Source organism: Rhinolophus sinicus, linkage group LG12 (assembly GCF_036562045.2).
Source record: "Rhinolophus sinicus isolate RSC01 linkage group LG12, ASM3656204v1, whole genome shotgun sequence".
Classification (NCBI taxonomy): domain Eukaryota; kingdom Metazoa; phylum Chordata; class Mammalia; order Chiroptera; family Rhinolophidae; genus Rhinolophus; species Rhinolophus sinicus.
In genome coordinates, this window is record NC_133761.1 from 25,468,232 (window position 1) to 25,493,110 (window position 24,879).

At 37.2% G+C, this 24,879-nt stretch overlaps 1 protein-coding gene across 3 annotated transcripts in view; it reads right to left on the reverse strand.

Annotated features, from left to right (window-relative positions):
* The window catches only part of OXR1 (oxidation resistance 1), a 451,232-nt gene that overhangs the window by 204,001 nt on the left and 222,352 nt on the right, over positions 1-24,879 (reverse strand). The window lies entirely within an intron of this gene.

Here is a 24,879-nt window from a genome sequence, read left to right on the forward strand (position 1 = left end):
ACTAAAGCATTTCAGCTTCCATTTTCTGCTCCGCTGTCAGACCCTGCTCATGATTCTGGACTTGGCTTACTTCGCATGTGGCCTCCTTTGGGAGCCTTCCTATGACATGAACCTCGGGAGCCTCCCAGCATTCCACAGAGGGGTTTATTTATAATTAACTCTCAATCAATGTCTATTAAATTAAATTTACTAGAGCAAAAGCTTTGTTAAAGGAATAGAATGTGCCCATGCTAAAGGATTCATTTATGAAAGTAGTGTTTACTAAATTTTAGTTGACTCACTACCACCTATATGATCTCTGCCATATCCTCATAGCACCTATATCACCTACTTAATATTCATGAAAATGACTCACTTTATCCAAATTGCCAACCAACACATTAAAAAGAGCTCATCAGCATTAGTCATGAGAAATACAAATTAAGACTACACTGCACTCATAACACACCTACCAGGATGGCTAAAATGTAAAAGACATGATATTAATTATAGTGATGAGGAAAAAGTGGAATTCTCCAACACTATTGGTGGGAGCAAGACCTGGTACGACCACTTTAGACAAATGTCTGGCAATGTCTGCGTGGCTGAAGGGATGCATCTTTTGACTCACCTATTCTATTTTTAGGATATATCCTATACCAGTATAAAAATGTCCATCCAAAGACACAGTCAAGAATATTCACAGAAGCACTATTTGTAATACAAAACAACCCAAATGTCTACTAATGGTAGAAATGGGTGAATGAATTGTGATAATACTTATAAAATGGAATTTTATACAGCAATGGAAATAAATGAACTACAACTAGTTGCAACAACATGGATGGTTTTCATAAAATAATACTGCTGGGCAAAAGAAGCAATATGGCCACTGCTTTCAACAGCTACTTTGCACTAGGTATTGCTCTGGATACCAGGGATACACAGTGAACAAAACAGGCAAAACATCCGCCATCATGGAGCCCTCATTCTTATGGAAGGAGACAAGTAATAAGTAAATAAACAAACCAATAAAGAACAAATCAGGTGGTAATAAATGCTGTGGATTAAAACAAAGCAGAGTAAAAGGGATATGGAATACAGGTGTACATTCATACTATTATAGAGAGGAAAGCCAAGGTAGGGCTCAGGTACCGCATATTTGAGAAGAGACCTGAAGGAAGGATCCATGAGCGTATCTGGGGAAGCAGTGTTTCAGCAAGCACATAATTTGATTTTTGTATTACAGGGACAAGGTGGCTGGTGCAGAGACAGGGAGGGGGAGAGATGCAGGAGATAAAGTCAAAAGATGGTACTGGGGCAGGGGAATGAGGGCAGATCATAAAGAACTTCAAAGTTATCAAAGAATGAGTCCAAGGGAGAGCAAAGGAGTCATTGCATGATTATTGTATTTTACAAGGATCACCCTGGCTGCTTTGTTGAAATGAGGTAGAAGGCTGCTTCTCAAAGTTAAGCAAACTCCATGCAACGTCCTCCAAGAAGTAGCCACCAAAACTCACCCAGTAGATCTCACACACTTGAGGAAACATGGATTTACTTTGCACTGGGTTATTTACTTTTTATTCATGCTTTCTCAATAACACTATCCTTGCCTCAATCTGGAGTTTGTAGACTGGAGTGAAAAGTTACAGTAGTACTGTAGGCAACTAAAGAAAGCATTAAGATGAGTAAGAAATAGTTAAGAAATAAGTTGCAGGTCACCTGGGCAATGAAGTTAACATGTCCTCCCAGGACTTTCCAGAAAACCACACTTTGACAACACAAAGACTTAGGCTATACTAAAAATATAATATTGAACCTTATAAACCCTAAGAAATCACCAATATCTGACCATTTTTCACCTACAAAAATGTCAATCTTCTATACTTCATCCTATACATTTTATTTCAATATTAAATTTGAATTTCAATATAAAGGAAGGGTTTTTTGGGGGGAGAGGGGAGCAGGAATTTAAAGGAAAGGTACTGAATTTTACAGACAGAAAGCGAACTGCTCTAGTTCTCGGCAAAGATTATTTTCAAAATGTTAGTGTGACATGTTTTTTATCTCAAATTCACATAGCAGATCATAGTATCACCAGACACTGTTTGTAGTTTGTATTGGCCTGCTTTAGAATTGATCAGCGTGACTAAAGTCAAATACCAGAGACTTTGTTAGTTACAGGCTATGGAACGCCTTACACCTGATAAAAGTACTAGATCATATAATTTATACGACGGCTTATATGAATACTATATACTATAATGCATGATGGCTTATATCTAATAAAGTACTCGATAATATAATTAATGAAGTTCTACATCATTTCAAAATGTCTGAGTGTCCCACGAGTTCTTTCCATGACCTCTTTGGAATGAGCAAAGGGCATAGTCTGGCCTCCAAAGGCCCAAGGCAGGCAGAAAATGGCCCTTGGGTACCTTCCCTCCTCTTCTTGCCATTCCCCAATCAAGACTTGAAGGGTATCATGTTTCCATTGTTGTAGCTAAAGTCTGGAAGATCACTAGCACGTTTGCTGGTTTGCTTAAGAAAAGACTTCCATTTACACGTTCTGAGAAAGCAGAACTGTGTGGGTAACTGAATTACTCCCTTAAAAATTTTTAAAATAACTACTATGGTTGACAAGGAAACCCGCTAAGTGCTACCTTCAATTTCCAAATTTCAGGAAGGGGGAAGTCTTTCTGAAATTTTAAACAATGTCTCAATTAAATGTGTTAATGCAAATATAGCATAATGGAATATGTAGGTGTACATAAGACAAAATATCCATTGATAATAAGTGAAACATTACAGAGAGACTAGAATAATCTCCTCACTGGCATCAAAATGATCTTTGTTTAACATGCTTGCACTTCCAACAGAAAATGAGTGTTGATATCTTGGGTGGAGAAAAAAAATGAGTGAAAGGACCATCCCTCTTGGCATGACTCTGATACGCAGGCTGTCTAGGGTTTCCTAACCTTTGCCTCTTCTCGTTCCTTCATTTTTGAGCAGAAAAGAACTATTCCTATTCTCCTCTACATGTATTCCAACACCTTCTTTCAACACGGGAACAATGTTGGACTCTTTTCTGAGACTCAGTTTCCTTATCTATAAAATGGGGATAAAACATTCCCAGAAAGGTTCCAAGGACTCAGAAAACATCCTATGCGAAGGTGCTCAGGGTAGCACCAGCATGGGCTTCTCTCAATAAATCCAAGTCCAATCTCTTTATAAGAAGATGTACGGGGAGGATATGATTTTGTTCTTCAAACTTGCATGGATGTTGAAGAAATTATATCAGCTTCTTAGAATACTTCCTAGCTGCCCTGCTTCAGGTAAACACTGAGCCTGTACGGACCGCACTGTGTTTTGTAGGGGGTTTCACCTATTTTAGAGTGTAGATTTGAGGGAAGGAGGGGAAGAAAAGAGAACAAACTAAATGGGAGACCTTTGAAGTGTGTGCAAGGTAATATTTCTCCTGTGAGAATCCCCAAATCTTTAGGAAAACACCTAATTCATCGATAGTCCACTTGGGTGTAAACATGTTTTAAAATTGGTGTGGGGTTGACTTAAAACAGCAAACTCAAAGGCAGCAGTAGAGACCAAGGAACTGTGAAGAACTAAGAACAAGAATTTGAAAGGAAGTGTGAGCAGAGTCTTTGACTTTCTTACTCTGGAAAAATAGGGCTCCTGTTTATTTCAGAAAGTTCTCCAAGTATCAGGAGAAGCCCTGTAGGTCAATGACGAAATGTGACGTCACAAACTACAAAAAGAGAAGTGGCAGAAAACTTCCAATATCCAACCAATTTAAATAGAATTACTCTCATAGTAATAAGCTAAATCTTATTCTTGCATAACTTATTACTACTTTAGTGGAAACATAAGAAATTTTCCACTCATTTTTCACATTATTGTTTGAGTAGCATACATGAATCTTTTAGCTTAAATGACTTAACCTGTGCTCCAAAGCCCAGGGCCTGTACCAACAGTGACTGAATGTGCTTTCCATTGCCCATCACAGGACTTCTCGCAAAGATCTGAGTCAATTTCCTATTTCAATAGCTTTCACCATGGAGATGCTTTCACTAAACTTCATAACATTTAGCCCTTTATTACTATTATTTATTACCTGTCATACTATTTTGGTCTTATCTTTCTTTTGCATTTCACATTGTGGGGTTTTCACCTTCTATCTCTACCCTTTTACCATCTTCCATTCAAGTCATAACCAAGAAATGCTTTTCATCTTTTTTTTTCTATCAGGCTCTGAATCTTTCAATAGCATTGCTATTTTGTCTAAATACCGCGTGATAGAACTCGACCCTATACCTAAACTAATCCCTGATATGACTTAATTGCATAAGAAAAGAATGTTTTTATTGAGTTTGAGGTCTTAACTGGAATTACCTCTTCCATCAAGTGGAATTGAAATTGCGGCTGCATTATAACTAATTAAATATGTTCCTGAGTTCTGTAGCTCTCTGGAAAAAAAATGAACCTTCTACTATCCATTTAGCATCATCTTAGGATACCTCGGCAATAATAGCAACAGCTGAGAAAAATCTGTTGTACTAAAATGGTAATATTCCCTAGGTCATAGTAATTTAAGGTGGTATAACATTAGCATGTAAAAGCCAAATTTTCATGTATTTGACTATGTATCTTGAGAATAATAGCAAAGTGATTAAAACTATAGACATGGGGGCCAGAATCCCTAATCTGGTATTTACTATCTGTGTAACCTTGGGCAATTTTCTTAACCTCTCCTTGCCTGTTTTCTCATATATAAAGTAGCGGTATTAAGAATACCTGTGTCTAAAATTGCCATGAGGATTAAATTAATATTTATAAAAGCCTGTAGGATACTTAGCATGTAATAATTTTTGCTTTAAACAAAAACACAAGCAAAAATGAACAATCATTGAGCTTTTATAGGGTACAGGGTACAGACCATGTGCTATGTACACATTATTTCATTTATTGATCACAATAAACCTATGAGGTAGGTATCATATACCCTAATTGTCGAGGGGTCAACTAAGGTATAGATAAAGTGATAGGGTTGAAAATTAGGGAAGCTGGTATCAAATCAGGACATTTAACCAGAATGCCACACTTTGGAATTAGGAGATAAATTTCAGCTCGGACACTTACCAGCCATGTGACCTTGGACAAGGACAGGGATTGTCTAGTTCTCTATTTTTTTTTACCCATAATTGTGCTATCTGCCTACATTACCCAAGAGAATTATTGTGAGCACAAAATGTATTAATTTGTACGAAAGCGCTTTATAAAATTCCACAGAAATCTACAGTACCAGTAGTAGTTATACAAATTCACCCCTTGCCCATTCATTTGTCATATACTTCCACAAACGTACATGTACACATATATACATGGAGGTACATTAATGGCTATGCCCCAAAGACCTAACACTTACAGTCCTTTCCAGTAATTTCCAGCAAGAAGACCATCTGTGGTTTGCACAACTCATTGCCATTGGCAAAGCTGTCTTCTTGCTTCCTAAAAGAGCTAATGTAAGGATATTTTTTAAAGTAGTAAAGCTGCTGAGAATGCAGCTATTCCAAGTTGGATACTGTGGCTGCTGCAAAAATCTCAAGTCACTCAAAAACAGCTCGTGAGAGCAAATGCCTAAAAAATTTTCACATTGAAAAATTAAGGCTTTTGTTACCCATCCTGTACAGTCTGACTACAAATCAGAAGCTAAAAAAAACCACAAAATCAGCATAAAAAACAAGCATATTCAGAAGTCCAACCAGAAGAAATGACAGATTGGAAATCTATGCATTAAAAGTAAGAAAGCAATCCACTGTGATATAGAATATGCCATTTATAGTCGGCTCTATATTTGCTGGGTCATACTATTCTTTGTGCCCCCAAACACAAGGATTGAGACAGATGATCTCATTAATGTGGAAGCAGCAATTACACAATCTTTTTTTTTTTTTTTTTTTTTTTTTTTTAATTACAAACCAATGCAAAATGTTTCAACAGCAGTATCCTTTGGCATTACAAACTGGTAGTCCCAGTTTGGGATACCAAAACTAGATAACTTGTTATAATAAGACATGTTTCTAGCCCTGTATTCATTCTAAGAAATGCATGTTTTCCTATCTTGGAAATTCAGAGAACAGATAATTCAGGAATTAAGCCACAGGTGCAGTGACATGTAGGAATCATTTGCTAGAAATTCTCTTGTTAAATGTAATTGAATTCAACTCTGTGAAGGGCAAGCCAGTGCATATACTATGAACCATATGCAAGCATACACTAATTTATTGCTATTATAGCTAATTTTCTTCTAAAAATACTAGAAATTAAATTCCAAACCAGTCTGCTTCTCCAGAGTTTAATAAACCCTAACATAAAAGGTTAACATTTATTACTGACTTTCATGAAAAAGGACATCCAAGTTCTCGAAGTTTGCCAGCTGCTTTTTATCCCTATGCCTATTCCAGCCTAGAGAAGAAGTAGGAGAGAAGCATTTTCTGTTAAGAGCTCTCACCACCAGCTCAATTTAATTCCTAAATTCACAAAAGTTCAGTCTACTCACTATTTTATTGCTAGGACTCACTACAGTTTTTTGGCATTTAGTAGGCATGTAATAAATAGATTGCTGAATGAATAAATGGTTTCATCATGGGAAAATGGCACAAGAATAATATAAAATTACAACCAAATTCATACATAAAATTCCATGAAAATACACTAAGACAGTAAGACTTTGGACAGTTTGGTAGCCAATATAATGATCAATTTAATATATTCATATAATATAGACTTTGTCCCACCCCAATATGGGAATTTTCTGAGCTTGGATAGACAAAGGAAATAGTTTCATTTCCATGACCAATACTGTAATACATATTTCACTTAATTCACTAAATTTAGCTTTTTAATTTCTAAAGAAACAATCTGTAGCTTTGATAAATTGACATCCTTATGCAAAATATTTCCAGTAAGGGGATATTATCCAAAAAAAAAAAAAAAAAAAAAAATATATATATATATATATATATATATCTCATACAACTCAACAACAAAAAATGAACAGAGGACCTGAACAGACACTTCTCCCAAGAAGACATACAAACAGCCAAGAGATACACGAAAAGAAGCTCAACTTCACTAGCTATTAGGGAAATGCAAATCAAAACCACAATGAGGTATCACCTCACACTTGTTAGAATGGCTATTATCAACAAGACAAGTAATAATGTTGGAGAAGCTGTGGAGAAAAAGGAACGCTCATACACTGCTGGTGGGAATGTAAATTGGTACAGCCACTGTGGAAAGCACTATGGAGGTTCCTCAAAAACTTAAGAATAGAATTACCAAACAACCCAGCAATCCCTCTTGTGGTTATCCACCCAAAAAATCTGAAAACATTTATCCATGAAGAGGTATGTACCCCTATGTTCATTGCAGTATTATTCATGGTGGCTAAGACATGGAAACAACCGAAGTGTCCTTTGATATAATAGAAGATTGGATGAAGAAGATGTGGTACACATATACAATGGGATATTACTCGGCTGTAAGAAAAGATGAAATACTGCCGTTTGCAACAACATGAATGGATCTTGAGATTATTATGCTAAGCGAAATAAGTCAGACAGAAAAGTTGAGAACCATTATGACTTTACTCACATGTGGGAAATAAAACTGAAAGTAACAAACAAACAAGGAAACAAAAACTCATAGACGCAGACTACAGTTTAGTGGTAACCAGAGAGCAAGGGGGCAAGGGGTGGTAGAAGAGGGAAAAGGGGATCAAATATATGGTGATGGAAGGAGAATTGAGTCTGCGGGGTGAACACACAATGCAATACATAGATGATGTAATACAGAAATATATACCTGAAACTTACATAATTTTACTAACCAATGTCATCCCAATAAATTTAATAAAAATTAAAAAAATAATCATTCATAAATAGTTAAATGATCTTCCAAGCTCTATTTTCACAATATGTTGTATGTAGCTCTCAAATATGAAACATTCACAGCACTAAGAAATAAAAGATGACAGGCAACCCAAGATATCAATCATATTTAATTAAACAGACTTCATAAAAAATTCAAGTAAACAATTGTTTTAGAGCTAGCAAACAACCTTGTATATAGTTTTAGTCGTTTCACATTTGGTATTTCACAAAGACATGTTTTTTCCTGTGATTTGTTATAATGCCAACTTGCATGCTGGGAACATTGACAACAATTTTGCAATTTAGCTAAATATTTGTACAGTTTTATTACAACGTTGATGTTTTGTGAATTTATTGATTAAGTATCTCCCCTGAAGCAAAAAATTAAAAAAAATAAATAAGTGGTGTCATGGAGGAGTAAAAAGAGCAAGGACTCTAAAATCAAATATTTGGGTTCAAGTTCAGGTTAAGCAACCTAGTGATGAAACAATTTCATTGATTAGAAAGTTCTGATTTATGTTTTTTGAGCATTCATTAAGAATTTTGCATATTATCTTTCTACTATAAAGTTTCAAAATGCTAAGTCAATACTAGTAAAGTTCTTATGTTTCCCCTTCCGTGTACTTTCCAATTATACCACTATATTGCAATCATTAATTTTGAAAGCACATAAATTTCCAATTTATTTCAGTTTTTGCCTTGGAACTTCAAAGTCTTTCAACTGGAAAATCCTGAAAGTAGAAACCCATTATGCAAATCCAAAGATTAGGGCTTGGAGGATTTGGAAGTCAAATTCTTGTAGATGTTAAAAACAGTCTCCTGCAATATCTCAGAGATGAAATTTAATTTTATTACTTTTGATGAAATGATTTGTAACAGGCTATTGCCACAAGGACTGCATTCTGTTTATTCATTTTAGAAAGAAGGAATCAGAATAAAGAAGACTATTTTAAGACTTTAGGCTTCTATCCAACACTGCTGATTAAAGGAATCTATTTTTTACAGGGCCCATTAGAAACTGTCTGTATAAGGCATATGGATTAGCTGATTAAAATATAGTTTTGCTTGTGAACAACATAAGGCAACTCCAAATTTAATCAAGATAGCTTCTGCAAGTAATAATAATCTAGGCCAAAGCCCAATGGTTTAATAGTTTAAAATGCTAATATAGCACGTAATCTCGCATCTTAATTTCCCTAAATGAAGACACGAGAAACAGGAAAAGAAGGTGCAAAAAAAAAAAAAAAAATACAGGTCTCTTATTTAGGTATTAATTCAGGAACTTGATGGAAAACATCACTGGTTAATCCATTGCTTCTTATGTCTTTTAAACTAAATCATCCTATTGGGGAACACACAAACAAAATCCTTGAGTAATCCTGTTTTCAAATGTTGGATAAAAAAATGGTTTTTAAATGTTGGATTGCATTATTGATTGTATTATTGATTGAAAAGGTTTATTTTGCAAACTGCCCTATTTAGAGTCTGGTCCTCTCCCCCAATTGGAGAATCATTGGGGAATCCGTTATAGTTTTCTTTTGTTCAGATGATAACGGTTTAACACATGAAGGCTATGTAGTACCCCCAGTACAATGAAGTTGGATTTAGACCTTCTTTATGTAAACATATAATATTTAAAATTACATTAAAGAAATAACTATCTTCTTGCAATGGCGATTCCATAAACCCACATTTATTTTTCACTATTAAGACTTTTTTTCCTATTACAGAAGAGAATATGGTCCTCCTCCTCTTGTTAAAGCCAAACTCTCCACATGGTCTCTGATCCAGTTACATCCTCTCTCTGTACATGGGGTTTTAATGTACTAACCACTCTCTTCCCTCTAAAAGTCTTGAATCAATTGAGGAACAGATACAGGAGTCAGGGACCCCATCACAAGCTGGTAGCTTGGAGAAGCAGTGTCCTGCTGAGGCTACCCCATGGGCAGCAGTTCAGAGAACACCTGTTGGCATCAGCTTCCAAGCAGAGAAGGCAGAGGAGGTTGGGACATAATCTACAGTCCTTGTCACAATCCGAGACATCAGTCTTCCTGCTTAGGGTAGGAAGAAGCACAGAGTGCCAAATCTCTCTTCTAAATATTTCAGAAGGAAGGACATTTCTGTTTTACATGCACAGGAAGGGATGAAGGAAAGGGAGAAAATGTTCCCCCAACATCACTTTCTCAAGGCTTTACTCCTAGGTTATCACTTCCCATCTTGGCCATTCATCTCTCCTTTGCTACACCATCCCCACCAGCATTCAGCCGGGCGTTAACCTCTCCCATCCTTTCCAGTCCTTTTCTTTCTAAGGCTACCATCCCATTTCTTGATGTCTCTTCTCTCTTTTACACCACACAGCTGCATCTTTCCATCACTGTACCACCCTCTCCAATACTGCTTTGCATCCATAACTTTCACAAAACAACTCATTTAGGTTTTCAATCACTTTGCTGTGGTCAGATTTAAACGTCACTTTTTGGTTTTCATTTCTCTTAACCTTTAGCTGCAGAGTGTATTTGTGAAGGTGCATTTCTCAGAGGTTAGAATGCATGGGTTCAAAACTGGGCTCCTCATTATGGGATCTTGGGAAAATTACTTAATCTCTCTACAGTTTCCTCATTGTGAAATGGGTTTAATAACAGCATTTATCTTAAAGGTTGATGAAAAGGACAATATAACATCATCCATACATGTTACTCAGCATGATGTACTCTGGTACATAGAAGTCCTTGACTCTTTTTTTAACAGGACCTAATTTTGAAGCATTCTACCTTAGATTCCTTAATGCACAATTCTTTTACTATTCCTTTTTTCACTGTTCCTCAGAGTTCTTTTCTTCCTCCCCCCATTCAACCCTACATTTTGGAAATCCAGGGACTAATGGAGCTGGGCCTCCCTCTGCTCTATTTTCATGGTCTCCCGAGATGGTCCCATCCATTCCTTTGGGATGAACTATTTATACACTGAAAACTCCCATATGTTTACCTCCAGCGCAATTTTCCCAGAACGGCAAACTTAAATACACAACTAGCTACTTGGTTATCCACTACCTATGGCACATCTTAAACTTAACATGTCCCTCAACAAATATTTGATTCCTAAACTCACCCCTACCCTTCCTTCCTGTTTTCTCTATCTTTGTAAACGACACCACCACCCATGCAGGTACTCAAGCCAGATACTTGCAAGTTATATTTGATCCCTTCCTTTGTAACTCTCTCCACTTCTAATTCATCAATACATTCTGTGTTCTGCTTTCAAATTATGTCTTAAATGTCTCCACTTCTGTCCATCTTCAATACCATCTCCCTACAGTAGTTGTCACTCCTTTGAATTATTATTACCAAAGCCTTCCCGATTCATGTCCCCAGTTAGACTGTTCTCCCCTGCTACCTACTCTTCTTGCTAAACCATTCATTACTGTGGTTGTAACAAGCATTTTTAGGCATAAGGGAGCGATGTTGTTCTTTGGCTTCAAAGAATTGAATGGCTTCTTACTGTGGTCGAATGAATTTCTAAACTTATTTCCATGGTCCGTAAGACCCTGCATGTCTCCATCTCCTACTTTATCTTGGGTTCCTCTTCTGCTTGCTCATCCTCGGGTCGCCTTGGTATCCTTCAAGGTTCTCAAACGTGTCAAGCTCTTTCCACCCCCATGTCCTCAGCACATGCTATTCCTTCTGACTGGAATGCTCTTTGAGTGACTCGTGGCTTCTCATTTTTAAGTCTCCTCAGAGAAGCCATCGCCCATGATTCCACGCAGGTTGTCTCTCATCTCCTGCTCCCCCATCCTCCATTCAACCCCAGGCTATTCTTTAGCACTATGCTTACCTGTGCCTCATGGTATTTATCATACGGTCTAATGCTACATTTGTTCATCTTCACTTTGCTCTGCTCCGTCTCTCTCATGTCACTACTCACTCTAGTGGGGCTGAAAGCACACTTCCTTCCAGCACCTAACAGTGCCTTGCACATTATGCTTACAGCAAAAATATTTACTACACAAATGAATGAATGAATGAATGATCCCTCCACATAGAATTCACACATGTGTTTAGTCAGAAGTCTTACAGGGCATGAAGTTATATTTATTCTCCCCATCTTCTTTCATTCTGAGTTTGGCTCAATCACAATGTCTCAGATCTTTTCTCAAGAAATTACTGTCATATCTCTTTGGTTAGAAAACAACAATATTCCTAACAGTTATGTGAAAAGAGAGCTGCCTCCTGGTTTATGACTTGAACCAGCTTTGAAAGCTGAAAATTATGGTTGAATATGTGCTCTAAGAAAAAGGCTTAGGCTAGGAGACCCTTGGAAACAACTGGCATTGTGCTAATGGGCATTTTACGCCTGCATTTTTTGGGCCTGATACTTCTGCAGGTGGTAAATTACAATAGGAGAAAAATCGGAGATTGAATGTAGAGAAGCAAAATATTACATATTAGCGAAGCCAGTACAAAAAGGGCAGTTATATATGTTCAGTTCTAATTAAGGACTGATAGAAATTCCTACACAACTCTTTATTTACAACAGTATTGTCAATTGTCATTAAAGAATAAGAAATAAAATCTGGTGATGGAAAAAAACAGCAATCTATATTTAATTGTAGATTGGAGGCCTTTTAAATCTGTAGGGAACTGGAGTTCAACCACTTATTTTTACAATGACAAGAATGGAACTAATAATATTTCTTGAACTCATGCTCCATGTTAAGTAAAAGACAAATGATTGCCTTTAATCTGTACGCCATAAGCTATTTGAGGTCTGGGATTGTCTTATTCATATTTGAACCATCACATCAGTGCCCTGTATCCTGACAGACACATAGTAACCACCATTGAAGGGTTGACTTAACCTAAGGTGAAAGTGAAGAAGCTGCTACAAAAGCCACAGGAAGGACGGCCCGGACGCCTTCTGAACACCTACTAGTTTTGTATTACAAGCCTGACAATGGAAGTAGAGTGCAGTGCCGGGTTCCGTTTCAGAACAGTGTCCTGGATGACATCCTGTCATTACTAGGAATTAAATTTGATGCAAGACGCTTCATCTGGACCGGATTATTCTCATCGGTACACAATGCTGATAACCATCCTTGTCATATTGGCCTAACAAGGTGCTGCATCTTTGTGTTCACCAAATATCTGATGATTCTCTCCTCCGTTCAATGCACTGTACTGTAGCCCCCCCTTATCCATGCATTCCAAGACCCCCAGTGGCTGCCTGAACTGCGTATCATCCCAAACCGTAGATATACTATGTTTTTCCCTATATATACATACACTTTCCGGCTTCTCTCTGGCACATCCAAATTGCCAGCACCACTTCTCTTGCACTGCGGGGCCAATATTAAGTAAAACAAAGTTTACTTGAACACAAGCACGGTGCTACCACGACAGTCAATCTGATCACTGAGATGGCTACTAAGTGAAGAGTGGGTGGGTGGCATGTACAGTGTGGAGATGCCGACCAAAGGGATGATTCGTTTCCCAGGTGGGATGGAGCACAGGTGTGAGATTTCATTACCCTCCTCAGCACTATGTGCAATTTCAAACTTACAAATTGTTTCTATCTGGAATTTCCCACTTAATCCTTTCCGATCACGGTTGACCATGGGTAACTAAAAGCAGGGAAAGCAAAACCGCAAAAAAGGGGGATACTATCCTAGACTCCAGGGATCTTACTTGCTGGCATCAGCACTCAGCATTTTGTTAGGTGTTTAAAGCCAATTCTTTCTCTTGTCATGTGGATACTTTTATGGGTTCTTTGTAGCCTACTCCTCAGTGGAGCTCTCTTATCTTCAGTTTCTTCTTTTATGGGGAATGCAACTTTTCCCCCCAATAGCTCCATCCCTAGCCTCCATGTATACCTTCCTATTTTTTCTGCGGGTGTTACCTCCCTACCCCAGGCAGTCCCCTTGGACATAGTCTAAGACTCTCTTTGGTATGGCCACATTTTGCCAATAAGAAGCAAGAATTCTTTGCCCTGTAGGTTTCAGCACACCCATGATGTAGCAGCTCTCACATCCCCTTGTCAGATTTTCCAGCAGCTATAGTCCCTACTCGTCTTGATTTCTTAGGGTTGAGTCTGACCCATTGCTTCACCCAAGCTCTCTGGGGTATCCAAGTAAAGTCTCACACATAGCTGAGGTGTGGTAAAAGCATCCCTCACCCCCTTTAGGGAGATTGGGATAGGACAGGACTCCCAGAACACCAGCCGTTCTCTCTCTGACTCTCCTGTTGTAACCTCCAAACTGCTACATTGGCTGGAGATGGGTTGTCAGCTAAGGGTCACAAAATCAGTTCCTGAACATCAGCTTTTCCAATCTTGATTTGGTGGTCTCACACCTCATTTTGAAATGTGGAAACAACTGGTGCCTTCTCAGTCCCCGCTGATGCAGAGAAAAATGTCTAATTTTGTGAACACAAAATGGGATTTATAGATGATGTAATACAGAATTGTACACCTGAAATCTATGTAATTTTACTGTCACCCCAATAAATTAAAAAAAAGAATTAAAAAAAGGAGACAAAAATGTCTAATTTTAACTTCCTGTTACAGATGTCTTTCACCTTTGTTGACCTTTCTTTGTTGCTCTCTAAGAAAGGGTTGGAGCTGCCAAAGAAAGTGGTGCTAGAATGATGACATCCCTCCATGTCAGGGACGCTTGTAGTTAAAAATAATTTACATATTTTTTTTCAGCCACTTTCTATATATTCATTGAAGGCTTACTGAGTTCAATGCACTATGCTACGTGCTGGAGAAAAAAAGATGAAAAGAAAATGGCTGCTCTCCTTCAGGACATAAAAGGGATGGATTAATAAAACAAAATTATTTAAAAAATGAAAAGCACTCTGGTTATAAGAGGGTAATCCCTCCCCAACTTTGAATTTGCCTACAAGTTCTAATATCCATGTGGATTTATTTCTGATTACCTTTTACTTAACTGTAAGAAATTAGGTTCAAGTATCTGTGAACAGTGAGTCATTGTTACTGGGAATAATTAGAATAAAAGAAAAGTGATGTTGGGATTAGAAAAAAATAGGTAAAAGTAAAGCAGAAGGCAGGGGTGGGATGTAAGTGCGGCTTTTTTTGTTGTTGCTTAGTTTTTCTTTGTCAAGAAACACTGGGATGAAATGAAGTGGTCAAGTTTTATTTTACAGAAATGCTTTAAAAACAAAGAAAAAACTTCTATGTGTTACCAAAATGTGACAAAACAGAAGGTATGTTAGACCAAATCTGGCAATGTGAATTTAATTTCAGAATAAAGAACAGAGCTTTCAGTGGAGTAAATTTAGCTTTACAAAAAACTGAGTGCATCATCACTCATGTTCTTATTTTGCCACAGAGAGGTAAACACCAGGTAGGGATGGACTGCACACAGGCACTTGAGAACCACTGGATCTATCTCAGCAATGAATTGCCTTTGCTGAGAACCCCCCTTATTCAAACCTGCTCCACTCCTGCCTCTACCTTACAGCAGAGGGACAGATGTTAAAACGGTTTCTCAAGCCCTGTATTCAGGACCATCTACAGAATTTGTGGTACCCAGTGCAAAATGAAAATGCAAGGCTCCTTGTTAAAAAATTACAGAGTTCAACACAGTGACAGTATAGCATTAAAGCAAGTGTGAAGCCATTTTAAGCTCAGGTTGCACACCCAGGAAGCTGGCCCTGCCTGTACTGCTTGACACAAGCCCCCAAATTGATTTCCCAATGCACATCTTAAAAAAAAAAAGATTCTTTAGCACCTAAAGAAATCTTGTATAAGGAAAGATTTCTAGAATGATACTCTGCTTGAAAAATCTGTTATTGTTCACTAAATCCTGTCTTGCACATCGAGGCTCAACCCAAAAGTACTATAGAGTATAAATTCAAACAGTCTTAACCTTCTGGCAGTTGAACTTTCCTTAGTTTAAGTGAATCTTTGTGTCTGTAGGGCTATTGTTAGAGCTTAAGAATAATATTTTACAGCATACTACTTGATCAAAACCACCGGGATGGTTCAAACTAATCCCCATGTGGAGGAAAGGATGCTGAGAGTCCTAAGCTCCGATGGGAAACAGCTGTGGAGGACGCATGCTATCCTTCCCTTAGTCCATGGAAGCAGGAAGTGTGTAAATGGATGGGATTTTGACTTTGCGGAGCAGGGGGCATTTCAGAGCAAGAGTAACTCGGAGGGTCTTGAGAAGAGCATTTTGGCTGTCTCTCTAGGCTGGCCCACGAGTATCCCTTCTTTGGATGCCACTGTGTCTTCCTCCTACTGCTTCAACTCTTTCCTCTCATTGAATCCATTTTCCACACAAAGAGCAAAATGCTCTTTTAAACACACAAGTCAGATCAAGGCAGTCCTTTCCAAGTCTTCTCTTCACTGGGGGTAGACTTCAAACCACTTACCCTACTCTATGAGATCCTACATGACCTGGCCACTTCCTGCTCCACTGGCCTCATCGCTAATGCTCCGCCTCACTCGCTTTCTTCTGTTCACTTGTTTCTGTTCCTAGAAACTGTACTAGCCTCAAAGCTTTGGTACTAGAAGTTCCCTCTGCTTGAAATGCACCTTCCCTAGAAATTCACATGTCTGGTTTACTGTCATCAGGTCTCAACTCAAAAAGTCCCTTTATGGAAAAACTGTCCTGGATCACCCAAGCTAAAGTTATCAACTCCCCCCACCAACACGTTATTTGTATTTTCTTCAGACCATTAATATATTTTCCTGTAAATTGTCTGTGGTACTTAACCCCTTAATTAATGACATGAAAGCTGGAAATTTGCCTGCCTTGATTTCTGACAGCTCACCAGTGGTTAAAACAAAATTTTAGATGGTACAGCAATTTTGTTACATACTCAAATACGTCATTCTGCATTAACTAAGAAGAACTAAGAAAAAAACACCGTACGCTTTCTACCATTTAAAAATGACAATTTACCTGCAGATGTTTTTTTTCTTTTAAACTAGAAAGAAACATTATATGCATTTCAAAAACATGTATAGTATCTGCTGTTTTTTGTTTTGTTTTGGTTTGGTTTTTTCTTTATTTTTTTTCCTTTTGATGGCTGCACTTTTTAAAAATATTTCTTTGGTAATTTCTCAAGAGATTAGTTAAGTAGTCTATACATGATGACAATCTTCATCCATAGAGCACTATAGTCAATAGCCAGACATTAGTAGTCACGTCAAATTCCTGGGTCATTGTGTTTTCTCACACTAAGCAAATGAAAGCTCAGTGACTACATATTTAGCATTCATTTCTCAACATTGCAGGCAATAAAAACACTGCTTTACTATTCAGACAATGATTTGAAATTGCTATAACTAATGCCACTGACGAGATAGTGAGAAGAAAGTCAAGAGTTTTAGGGGAAGAACAATTATTTTTCTACCACATAGTCTATTTAACTCAAAGGGTATTGCTTTATCTCACTACAGACATAAACTAATTATATTTCTATGTTTCCTTTCTACCCCAACATGAAATACAAATAAGATTCTCCTTGCTATTCAAGGATCAAGGATGAAGCAGAAAACTGAAAATTGTTTGTAATTCTAATCATGCATTCAGTTTATCAAGGGCAATTTTGGAGACGCTGATAGGTCCCTTGTGTTTTCATTTTTCCTTTGCAGTAAGAACGAAGTATCAGATAAGTTTGAAGACAAAACAAAAAAACCTCTAGACAAACAAAGTAGAATCTATTTTGTTATTCCACTGCTGACAACATAGAATAAAAAGGCAAAACCATGCTACACAAAGGTTTCGGCTATAGCAGGGGAAGAAATTAAAATTAATATTTTTAAAATTAAACATGTACACTTTTTCTTTCTGACTTAGGATGACCCTCACTGACTGGTCTTCAATAAAGACCACCAGAAATCACAAAATTTTTCATGAGAATAAATATTAGCCCAAAGAAATAGTAACTAATTAGCAGTTATTATGGTAATCACCACCTGGGCAAAATTTAGTTGTCAAAAAAAAAAAATAGGACACTATACACTTTTAAAATATCTGTCTAGTATTTTGACAAAGAAGTAAAACCTGCATCAATGGGGTCCTTGGCATACAAAATGATGAAATGAACTCACGGCAAATGAAATTGTCTTAGAAAAAGGTCAACTCCTAGCATTCCACCAGCAGTGTATGAGGGTTCCTTTTACTCCACAGCCTCTCCAATACTTGTTATTACTTGTCTTGCTGATAATAGCCATTGTGGTTTTTATTTTTATTTTTATTTCCCTAACAGCTAGTGAAGTTGAGCTTCTTTTCATATACTTGTGGCTATTTGTATGTTTTCTTGGGAGAAGTTTCTGTTCAGGTCCTCTGCCCATTTCTTAATGGCATTGCTTGTTTTCTGGTTGTTGAGTTGTGTGAGTTCTTTATATATTTTGGATATGAGCCCCTTATCGGAGATGTTATTTACAAATATCCTCTTCCATTCAGTTGGTTGCCTCTTTGTTTTGTCGACAGTTTCTTTTGCTGTTCAGAAGCTTTTCAGTTTGATATAGTCCCATTCGTTTACTCATTTACTTTTGCTTTTACTTCCCTTGCTTTGAGATCAAATTCATAAAATCCTCTTTGAACCCAAGGTGCATAAGCTTAATACCTATGTTTTCTTCTATGCAATTCAATGTTTCAGGTCTTATGTTTAGGTCTTTGATCTATTTTGAGTTAATTTTGGTATATAGCAACAGATAGTCTAGTTTCATTCTTTTGCACATGGCTTTCCAATTTTCCAAGCACCATTTACTAGGCAGACTATCTTTTCTCCACTGTATGTTCTTGGCTTTGCCAAAAATTGTGTCCATATTTATGTGGATTTATTTCTGGGTTCTCAATTCTGTTCCATTGGTCTGTGTGTCTAGTTTTCTGCCAATACCATGCTGATTAGATTATTGTCACTTTGTAGTATAAATTGAGTTCAGGGAGTGTGATATCTCCATCCTTATTCTTTTTTCTGAGGATTGCTTTAGCTATTAGGAGTCTTTTGTGATTCCACAAAAATCTGATGATTTTCTTGTATTTCTTTAAAAAATTCCATTGGGAGTTTGATGGGGATTGCATCAAACCTGTATATTGCTTTGGTTATAGCTATTTTAACTATATTGATTCTTCCAATCCATGAACAAAAAATATCTTTCCATTTCTTTGTGTCTTCTTCAATTCCTTTTCATAATGTTTTACAGTTTTCAGTGCATAGGTCCTTCAAATCCTTTGTTAAGTTTATAACTAGGTATTTTATAATTTTTGTTACAATTGCAAAAGGAACTTTTTTCAATTTCTTTTTCTGAAGTTTTATTGTTTGTATCTGGGAATGCAGTGGATTTTTTTACATTGATGTTGTATCCTGCTACTTTACTGTATCCATTTATTGTTTCTAATAGTTTTGTTTTAGTGGAATCTTTAGTATTTTCTATGTAAAAAATCATGTAATCTGCAAAAAGTGACAATTGGACTTTTTAATCACCAATTTGGAGGCCTTTAATTTCTTTCTCTTCCCTAATTGCTCTGGCTAGGACTTCCAAAACTATGTTGAATAACAGAGGTGAGAGGGGGCATCCTGATTTCCTTCCTGATCTTAGAAGAAAAGCTTTCAGTTTTTCAGTATATTAGCCAAGAGTTTGTCTATATGGTATTTATTATGTTGAGGTACTTTCCTTCTATACCCACTTTATTAAGTAGTTAAATCACAAATGGATGTTTCATCTTGTCAAATGCTTTTTCTGCATCTATTGATATCACATGATTTTTACCCCTTATTTTGTTTATGTGGTGTATCACATTGTTCTATTTGCATATGGTGAACCATCCTTGTGTCCCTGGAGTAAACCCCACTTGATTGTGATATATAATCTTTTTAATATATTGTTGTTTTCAGTTTGCTAGTATTTTGTTTAGGATTTTTCCATCTGTATTCATCAGAGATATTGGTCTGTAGTTTTCCTTATCAGATTTGGTTGGTCTCATAAAATGAGTTAGGAAGTATTGTCTCTCCTACAATTTTTTGGAAGAGTTTGCGGAAAACAGGTATTAAATCATCTTTGAATGTTTGGCAGAACTCACTAGTGATGTCATCTGGTCCCAGACTTTTGCTTTTGGATGATTGTTTCAATTTCCTTACTGTTGATCATTCAATTTAGATTTTCTAGTTCTTTGTGATTCAGTCTAGGAAGGTTATATATTTCTGAAAACTTGTCCATTTCTTCTAGTTCTTTGAATTTGGTGGCATATATTCCTTCACAGTGTTCTTGCATGATCCTATTTCCATGGTATCCACCATAACTTCTCTTTCATTTCTGATTTTGTTTGTGCCTTTTCTTTTTTCTTTAGTGAGTCTAAACAGGGGTTTGTCATTTTATTAATCTTTTTAAAGAACTAGCTTTGTTGCATTAATCTTATCAAGTGTCTTTTTGTTCTCTATTTCATTTAATTCTGCTCTAATTTTTTATTATTTCCTTCCTTCCACTGCCTTTGGGTTTCATTTGTTCCTCTTTTTCTAATTCAAGATGTAATGTTAGCTTGTTTATTTGGGATTCTTCTCGTTTCTTGATATAAACCTGTAATGATATAAATTTCCTTCTTAATATCGCTTGCACAGCATTCCAATAATATTGACATGTTGCATTTTCATTTTCATCTCTTTCTGTGTATCTTTTGATTTCTCTTTTTATTTCTTCTTTGACCCAGTGGTTCCTCAGTAGCATGTTGTTTAATCTCCATTGTGGTTTTTCCCACTTCTTTTTTGCAATTGATCTCCACTTTCAAAGCACTGTCATCAGAGAATACACTTTGTATGGTTTTAATGGTCATAAATTTCCTGAGGCTAGTTTTGTGTCCCAACATATGGTCTATCCTTGAGAACGTTCTCTGTGCACTAGAAATGAATGCAGCTGGGTGTTCTGAGATGAAAGGCTCTGTAAATGTTGATTATGTCCATTTGGTCTAATGTGCCATTTAAGGCTCATATTTCCTGTGGGGAGCGGGCTGTGAGCTGACAAAGGCCTTGCACCTGCAAGGTCATTCCCATGGGAAGCCTTGCCTCAGCAAACTTCTATGTAGGGAGCGGGCTGTAAGCTGACAAGGGCCTTGCAGCTGCAAGGTCATCCCCATGGGAAGCCTGCTTGTTCTGCTAATACTTGTTTGTATAGATAACTATTCTAAGACTGTATGAAAACTGTGTGTGAAACAAAGACTGTGCCACTGCTCCGCCATCCGTGGACGGTGGACCTCCCGATCCCAACTTTCCTGTCTCTGTGTCATTTCTCAATCTCTTCACTCTTCCACCTCAGGCAGAGCCCTCCTGGTCGCGTGGGCCACGACATTTCCTTATTGAATTTCTGTTCAGATGATCTATCTATAGCTGTCAATGGTGTATTTAGGTCCCCTACTATAATTGTGTTTTTGTCAGTTTCTCCCTTTAGTTTTGTTAGTAGTTGCTTTATATATTTTGGTGCTCCTTGATTGGGAGCATATATATTGATGTGTTACGTCTTCTTGTTGTATTGTCCCCTTTATCATTATGAAATATCCATCTTTGTCTCGTTAACTTTTTTTGAAGTCTGTTTCATCAGATATAAGCATGGCCACACCCACGTTTCTCTGGATGCCATTTGCTTGGAGTATCATTTTCTACCCTTTCACTTTGAGTCTCTATTTGTCCTTGTAGCTGAGATGTGTCTTTTGAAGGCAGCATATGGTTGGGTTTTGTTTTTTGATCCAATCTTCTGTTCTGTGCCTTTTTATTGGTGAGTTAAGTCCATTTACATTTACGGTGATTATTAATATATGAGGATTTCTTATAGCCATTTTTATATTTTGTTTTCTGGCAGCTTGGTGTTTCCATTGTTTCTTTGCCTTTGTGTTTCTGTCTGGTATTTTAGTTTGGGGATATTCCATGATTTTCCCGTTTCCTCTTTTTCTTATGTGTCTCAGTTCTGGATTTTTTTTTTTTTTTTGAGTGGTTACCATTTATGTAAAAAAGAAGTTTCACATATACAGTAGTCTTTTTTCTTCAGCATGCATCTTATCTTCATTCCTCTTTGCAAATTCAGATCTTGACTCCCTCCCCATTTATATTTCCGTTGTCACAATTTACCCCTATTTATGCTGTGAGTTCTTTTTCTGGGTTGTAGTAGCAAATTGTCTTCTTCTCTTTTTCTCTTGTTATATTTATATCTTCCTTACCCTTTATGTTATATTTAAGTGTATAGTGCCCTATTCTGAGTAGGGGTTGCCATTTTCTGCTTCTGTCTGTCTGTTAGTAATCTTACTCATACTTTTGTATACTTTTGTCTTTTTGTTTCAGGTAGAATAACACCCTTCAGAATTTCCTGTAATGCAGGCCTGATTCTGCTGAATATTCAGCAGAAGAAAATTTCTGCTGAAGAACATGATGAAAATTTAATGGGCTTTCCATTATAGGTTACCATCTTCTTTTCCCTGGCTGCTTTGAGAATTCTTTCTTTGTCATTAATTTTTGGCAGTTTCAATATAATGTGCCTTGGAGAAGGTGTTTTAGGATTGAGATAATTAGGTGTTCAGTTTGCTTCTTGGATTTGCGGATCCAGTTCTTTCTATAGGTTTGGGAAGTTCTCATTGACTACTTGTTTAAAAAGTCTCTCTGTTCCCTTCTCCCTCTCTTCTCCTTCTGGTATACCCATTATTCTTTTATTGTTCTTTCTGATGGAGCCAGATAGTTCTTATAGAGCGTTTTCATTTCTTTTAACTCTCAGGTCTCTGTCTTCTACAATCTGTGTCATTTCCAGATTTCTATCTCCAATATCACTAATTCTTTCCTCCATTTGTTCAGCTTTATTTCTTAAACTATGTCATTCCTCATCTTTTTTTACTGAGTTCTTCAGGTGCAAAAGTTTTATTTGGTTCTTTTTGAAAATGTCAATCTCTTTGGTGAAGTATTCATTTTGTCTGTTGATTTTATTTCTGAGCTCATTAAACTGCCTATCTGAGTTTTCTTGCATCTTATTGAGTTTTTCTCCGAACTACAATCTTGAATTCTCTGTCATTTAAGTCACATATTCCCATGTCCCTAACTTTATTTTCTGGAGATTTTTCATTTTCTTTCTGTGCTGCCTTGTTACCTTATTTGTTCGTGGCATTTGATGGATCATTTCTCCTCCTAGGCATTTATGCGAATGAGCTCTGCAGCAGGCTGACACAAAGAGGTCTTTCATTTGCTTCCTAGTAGGTATCACTGGAGTGTTTTATTTTATTCCCTTGTCCTGTTCTAGCTTCTTGCAGTGGAAGATTCCCTGGGGAGGTGGGCATCTGCTCTGTGACCTGGTCAACCTCAGTCTCAGGGCACCAACCCCATGGGAGAATGTAGTGGGCTATGGGTTCTGAACCCCTGAAATCCCAGTGCTGCCCCTGTAGCCAGATGCAGAGCTGTGCTGACTGTTAAGTCCTGGGTGCCCCGGCTGGGCTCAGTGGAGAAAGATGAGTATAGGATGGGCTGGGGAGGCCTCTGGTGTTTGTGTCTTTGTTCTCCTCGGAATAATGGTGACTGACACACCATAGCTAGCTCACCCCTAAAATACCCTGTCACTGGGATTAGCTTCAGTGTGTGTCTCTCAGAAAAGTTCTCAGAGTTGTAGATATTCTGCTCTTTAATCTGACGCTCACTGCTACCATTTCTTCTGGGTCCTGCTGCTAGCTCTGAGAGGGTGCGAGGAGGTGAGCTCTTGGAGGGTGGCGAGAGGCAGCCAACCGCTGTGGCTTTGTTTTCTGCCTGGCAGTGAGGGCTGCTAGATCACAGCCATCACACTTTGTATTCAGTCTCTGCCCTGATTCAGGTTCAGCCATATTATATGCTGATCACTCAGGCTCAGGGCCACAAAGAGTGTACTTGCAGACTGAATTCTCCTCTTCCCAGGATTGCAGTGAGTTCCGGGCTGCATCCAAGCACCTGTCTGTTCTTCCCATTCACCCGATTCGCCCTCCTTCAGATGTTTCAATGTGCAGATCTCTCAGATGTGTTTGTGTTTTGTACAGGGAATCCTTTGTTGAATTATAGCTGTTCAACTTGTAACTTCAAGGGGTGAGATCAAGGGGTACCTCTCACGCTGCCATGTTTCTAATGTCAAGGATTTTGTATTTCACACAAAATTTGTTTGATTGAAGCTAAAACATGTGGGCTACAAACTGTCTCATAAAATTTGTTCATTAGTAAACAAAATTTTTATTATTTCAGCAGACAGATTATTCCTTCCATATTTTTATTATATATGAATTACTCTCTAGATTGATTGATTTATAAGACAGAGTGTGTTGAGATATGGTGAAAGGAATAATCAACGTGTAGGTTTATTACATAGAAAGTAAACCTCAAAAACTCATTTGAGAAAAATGTTTGCTCTTAAGAAATGTAAAGTGTTCATAAAATTGCACCATTTTCTTAAAAATTATATTTTACTGCAATTTTGCAAAATGGAATTCATAGCAAACAATATGAGCCAATTTCTAGAAGTCGGCATAAGAACTTTTGGTGGCTATTGCTTAAGGACAATTATCAGCAAATTTTTAGCAGGGAATTATTAATACAATGAGAAAACAAAAGTCATATGTACAAAACTCAGAAATGAGCCAAGACATTTGAACTCAGTTAAAAGAATGCCATGTGGTTTCACTTATATGCGGAATCTAAGATCAAAGCAAAACCAAAACCACTCATAGAAACAGAGACCAAAGGGATGGTTAGCAGAAAGGAAGGGGTGGAGAGATGGGTGAAAAAGGGAAGAGGAACATAGCCAATGATATTGTGGTAAGTTTGCACGGTGACAGATGATTACTAGAATTATTGGGGTCATCACATTGTAAGGTATTAAAACATCAAATCACTATATCAAATCACTAACGTAACCAATATAACATTGTATACCAACCACACTTTAAAAAAAAAGAAAAAAATCAATAAAATTTAAGTCACAACAACAAAAAATAAAT